This window comes from Panthera tigris, chromosome B3 (assembly GCF_018350195.1).
Source record: "Panthera tigris isolate Pti1 chromosome B3, P.tigris_Pti1_mat1.1, whole genome shotgun sequence".
Taxonomy (NCBI): Eukaryota; Metazoa; Chordata; class Mammalia; order Carnivora; family Felidae; genus Panthera; species Panthera tigris.
The window spans coordinates 78,943,752-78,949,751 of record NC_056665.1 but is presented as its reverse complement, the minus strand read 5'-3'; the positions used below and the strand labels follow the sequence as shown (position 1 = coordinate 78,949,751).

Sequence of the window (6,000 nt, the reverse complement as noted above, 5' to 3'; positions counted from 1 at the left end):
ATTTAGTCTGTTAAATGCTATAATCAAGGTGAGAATAAAATGCTATAAGATCAGAGAGCTTGTAGGAATTAATTTGACATGATTCATAGGCAATGATTCATAGAGTGGTTGAGATTTGAGCTGGTACTTGAAAAAAGCATAGGAGTTTGACAGGCAAATGGGTGGTTGTAAAGATATTCTAGGCAGAAGAAACAGCCTTTGTAAATGCACAGATTCATGAAAAAAGAACTTTGGCAACTGATTCACCCTCTTTTAGCCTCTACACTGATCTCTTAAACTCCTTGTCCGTGGATATGACACTCTTGAACTCCAGCTAACAACTTATTAACTCTCAGCAGTAGACTCTAGTCAGCCTCTCCAATAACTAAACCTTAGACTTGGTGTCACCTAGAATGGTAAAAACTCTAAAATTCTTAATTCCAATATTCCCTTCTCATTGTTCTAATTCTCCCAACTTATTTTGCCACACTTATTTTCTGAACTTGTCATGATCTTATAACCCTTCACTTCACACTTTCTTGAGGGTGTACCTTCCTTCTATTGTTTTCCATAAGAAAGGTATGTTGACAGAGTGGCCTCAAGATTTAGAAAAAATAATAACCAGATAACTAATAACAAATATTGTCATAAACATTTGGACATTGTAAAGTGTTTTTTTGGAGCTTTCCTGTTGCCATAGTTAGGAACATCCAATGGTGGCTCCAAATACAGAGGATGATATTCTGTAGCAGTTACTTGAGTAGAATCCTGTATCCCTGAAAGGATATTCCTGAAGCCTAACAACTAGAAGAGGGATAAGCAAAAAATAGTTTCAGAGCACAGTTAGGACTTCCTTAGGATCCCTCTTGGGGGTCATATACTCAGACAAGAAATCTCTGAATTAAGAATGAGTGTACCATATTAGATAAAATCGTACTTTATTTAACTAGATTACTTAACTCACTTTCAACTCTGCAACCCAATGTTATGTGTTTAGATATATGATATGTATACATTTCTTTAATTAGCCTTAACTTTTGTGACTGTACATTAAATCTGGAAAACTATTGAAATAATGCATTAAAGGCGATACTCCCAATATTGTAAATAATGCTTTATCTTAATACAGATTGCATTTAAAACATACTGTGTTAATATTGTTCTAAGTATTTGGCAGAGATTATATCTTGGATTGAGTTTGAATTCAAGCTGAGGCAATCTGGATTCAGAGCCTGGGTTTACAACCAACAGCTTTGAGGGAAAATCCTACACATCAAATCATCCCAGCTGTGCCACTTACCACCTATGTTATCTTCAATATGTTACCCAAGCTCTGTGAGCCTCAAGATCCCACATATAGAATGTGGATGATACAGAACTTACATCCAAAGGTTGTTACATATATTAAATGAGATTGTTATATATAGTAAATGGGATTAAATGAGACCTAGAAATCACTCAAAGTCACGTCTGCCCTATTTTATTCATTGAGGCAATTTTTTAATCCTATCCTGACTCAAAGGCAAGAGGCAATATACTGCTTCTTGATGGGGAGTGGAAAAGTTCTGGAAGAATATGTAGAACTGAAAATATTGCTGTGAACATTTTTGGAAATTACAGTTTGCCATATTCATGAAGATTGCCAAGAAATTTAGCTGCAAGAAACATATTCTCCCTGATTTAGCTAGGGCTGCAGTATAAAGACAGTCAGACTAACCTTTTACCTCTGTACTTAATTCTCCACATCATTCAAGTTCAATCTTTATTTTTTAAAAAAAGTTTTTGTTTAAATTCCTTTTAGTAAATATACAGTATAGTCTTAGTTTTAGGTGTAGAGTATAGTGATTCAACACTTCCATACATCACCCAGTGCTCATCACAAGTGTACTCCTTAATCCCCTTCACCTATTCAGTCTATCCCCCCACCCACCTCCCTTCTGGTAACCATCAATTTGTTCCCTATAGTTAAGAGTCTATTTCTTGGTTTTCCTCTCTCTGTTTTTTTTTTTTTCCTCTGCTCATTTGTTTCTTAATTCTACATATGAGTGAAAATCATGGTATTTGTCTTTGTCTGATTCACTTAATTTGCTTAGCAAATTGCTCTCTAACTCCATCTCTGTTGTTGCAAATGGCAAGATGGCAAATTATTTATTTCTTCTTTATCTTCTTTATTCATCTGTCGATGGACACTTGGGCTGTTTCCATAATAAATCTATTGTAGACAATGATGCAATAAATATCAGGGTGCATTTGAATTAATATTTTTATATTTTGGGGGTAGATATCTAGTAGTGTGATTGCTGGATCATAGGGTCATACTATTTTTAACTTTTTGAAGAATCTCCATACTGTTTTCCAGAGAAGATGACCAGTTTGCATTTCCACCAATAGTGCAAGAGGGTTCCCCTTTCTCTACATTCTCCCCAACACTTATTGCTTCTTGTGTTGTTGATTTTAGCCATTCTGAGAGATATGTGGTGATATCTCATTGTGGTTTTGACTTGCATTTCCCTGATGATGAGTGATGTTGAGCATCATTTCATGTGTTTGTTGGCCATCTGTATGTCATCTTTGGAAGAATTTCTATTCATGTCTTCTGCCCATTTTTAATTGGACTATTCAATTTTTAGGTGTTGAGTTTAAGTTGTTTATATATTTAGATATTTAACCCCTTATCAGATATGACATTTGCAAATATCTTTACCCATTCGGTAGGTTGCCTTTTAGTTTTGTTTATTGTTTCCTTCACTATGCAGAAGCTTTTTATTTTGATGTAGTTCTAGCAGTTCATCTTTGATTTTGTTTCCTTTACCTGAAGAGATCTATCAAGAAAGAAGTTGCTATGACCTATGTCAAAGAAGTTACTGCCTGTGTTCTCCTCTATGGTTTTTATGGTTTTCGGTATCACATTTAGATCTTTTACCCATTTTGAATTTATTTTTGAGTATGGTTTGATTTCAATCTTATTGTATTTGTTGAAATCTGATTTATGACCTAATATGTGATCCATTCTGGAGAATGTTTTATGTGCACTTGAAAAGAATGTGTATTCTTCTGTTTTAGTGTGGAATGTTCTGTATATATCTGTTAAATCCATTTGGTCCATTGCTTCATTCAAAGCCATTGTTTCCATGTTGATTTTCTGTTTAGATGATCTGTTCATTGATGTAAGTGGGGTGTTAAGATCCCCTATTATTATGTTATTATCAATTGTATTATCCCTTATGTTTGTTATTGTTTTATTTATCTGGGTGCTCTTATGTTAGATGTATAAATATTTATAATTGTTATATCTTCTTATTTGATTGTTCCTTTTATTATTATATGGTGTCCTTCATTGTCTCAAGTACAATCTTTAAATCAAATTTTTATGTCCTTTTCATTTTATTCCTCACTCAATAGAATAATTTAGAACTTTTCTTATATTTGATATCTTACCTATATATGTAAGAAAATACACCACCCTTAGTTTTCTTTCCTTCCTTATTCAGCTTAGATCACTTGAACCCTCTCTTTACTCTCTTGGTGAATTCAATATCCCCAGTCCCTCCCTTATTCTTCTTCTATCCAGTATTCTTAACCAGTCTCCAAACCTAAATGCTTCTCAACACCTACATTCTAATGTTGTATTTTCCAGGAAGTTTTCCTCACTGTTTTCTTGTCTCACTGCAGATGCTTATTTCACCCATAGCTCAACTGTAATTAAATATGCTAATAAAGCTTGTATTTCTATTGCCATATATACTTAAAGCTCTTGTCCCTTTATCCCCAAATTTCTGTATAATTTTCTCCAGGATGGAGGAGATACCCAAATCTCAACAAAGCATTCAAACTGAATTCACTTTTCCCCTTTACAAACTATTCTTTTGACATCTTCCCTCACTCTTTTACCCATTTCTTTTAGTCCAGAAATCTTGTACTTTCCCTTTTTTAGCCTACCATCTACTTTCTATTACCACGACTAATTGATTATACTCCCTTAGTATCTTTAAATAGGATGTCCACTACCCTGTCTGATTTTAGGGCCTCATCATTTCTCAACTGGATGCCTTTATTCACTCCAATCCCCCCTCACACTTTGCATCTAACTAATCTCTATAAAATCTAAGCTTTATCATGTCATTCTTCTTTGTAAAAATTTCAGTCAGTCCTCATAACCTACTGAGTGAAGTCCAAAATCTTAATTATTTCTAAGAAGACTAATTTTCTAGGCTCTACCTAACTTGCCAGTGTTATCTGTATATCCCTGGTTTGAGGAACACCCAATGATTTTCTCTTCTTCAAAATGTGCTGATCTGAGACTGTGGGATTTATTTAGGTAGATGCCTTCTCACCTTTTTCTGATAACCCAAAAAATCTTTTTGACATTTCAACAAGTGCTTCTTCCAAGAAAATTTATCTAATGCTGCAAGCTGAATTCCTTTCTATAGTGGCTCCTACAGAAAGCTGTAAAAGTATCTACCAATCAAAACATCATAATGTAATCATATTGTTGGCTTAATGGTTTGCTTAGGTGTAGGAACTGTGTCTCATTATTCTTATTTCTCCAATGTCATTTACAGTTTGTGTCACATCATATCAGCTTGATGAAAGTTTTTTAATGAGTGCATGAATAGATTCTTACCTCAAATATCTTGTCTCTTTCTCACTTTAATTGAAGCAAATCACTAACAAACTTTATTACAAAACTTTCTCTAATTGTACTACTTTGTAAATTCTCTTAAAATATTTTTTTAGGGGGCACCTGGGTTAAAGTGTCTGACTCTTGATTTTGGCTCAGTCATGATCTCATGGTTCAGGGAGTTGAGCCCTGTGTAGGGTTCTGTGCTCACAGTGCAGAGCCTGGCTGGGATTCACTTTCTCCCTCTCTCTCTGCCTCTCCCCCACTCGCACATGCACACTCTCTCTCCCAAAATAAATAAACATTAAAAAATGTTTAGGGTTTCATCAATATTTATCACCATGAGTATATTGTATGATAATTAACTACAAAAACAGTGGCATTATACAATAAGTATTTGTTGCTCATGCATATAGGTTGGTCACATTGGTTGTTCTAATTATCTTGGTTGGACTTGCTTATACATCTAGGGATGGCTGGCTCTTGGTTGATCTAGGATGGCTTCAAATATTATTAGTAGGGCCTCTTAGTTCTGCTGCAAATATTTCTGGTCCTTCTCCCGGTTTAATCTGGCAATGTTTTTCTTTATAGAATTTGTAGAGGTGTAAGACAACAAACCTCATTGTGTAAGCCCATTCAAGCCTCTGCTGATGACACCTCAAGCCTCTGCTGATAATGTTTTGCTTTTCATCCAAACAAACCACTAACATTATTTTAACCAAGGCATGTCACATGACTAGCAATTTATGCCCCCTCCCTTACCTTGAAAGAGCACTTCAAAATTACAATGCAAATGCTGTAAGTGGGATGTTTAAGAATTTGGATCAATATTGCAGTCTATCACAGAACCATTCAATCAATAAAGTCACCAGTATCTATTGTTAGCATTAATTGTACAAAACATTCTAATAAAATTATATACAAGTTATTAGAGAAAAAATAGACTAGTCATCCTTTTCCTCTAGGACTGAAAAGTTAAATTTAAATTTAAATAAAGAAGAAATCAATGGTCAAAAGTTACATATATGGGATAGGATAAGAGATATTTAATTATCAAGGAAAGAAACTGTCACCAGCAACAAGAATCGTTAAAGAAGGCTTTACAGAGGAGAATGAAGAACTGGATTTGGAAATATTGCTAAGCTTTTAAGAGAGACGAAGAAGGAATTTCATGTAGAACAATCTCCCTTCTTTCATGGTATCATTAGTTTATCACACAAATCGCTTAGTATTCTTTATCTGGAAATTTGCAGACATCATTCCTAAATTGGTCTCGATATGGTGATTGGTGCATTACAAGAGAATAACAACAGTAAATAATTCATAATCAAATCTCCCTTGAAGACATAAGTAAACATATAAATAACTATAATAAATTAGAAGGGAACATGATGACTTTG

At 34.2% G+C, this 6,000-nt stretch overlaps 1 long non-coding RNA gene across 1 annotated transcript in view; it reads left to right on the top strand.

Annotated features, from left to right (window-relative positions):
* The first annotated feature begins 474 nt into the window (after nucleotides 1-474).
* The window catches only part of LOC122239247, a 93,627-nt gene continuing 88,101 nt past the window's right edge, over nucleotides 475-6,000 (top strand). Inside the window, exon 1 of the long non-coding RNA XR_006218194.1 lies at nucleotides 475-558. This is a non-coding gene — a long non-coding RNA (uncharacterized LOC122239247). The remainder of the gene's footprint in view (nucleotides 559-6,000) is intronic.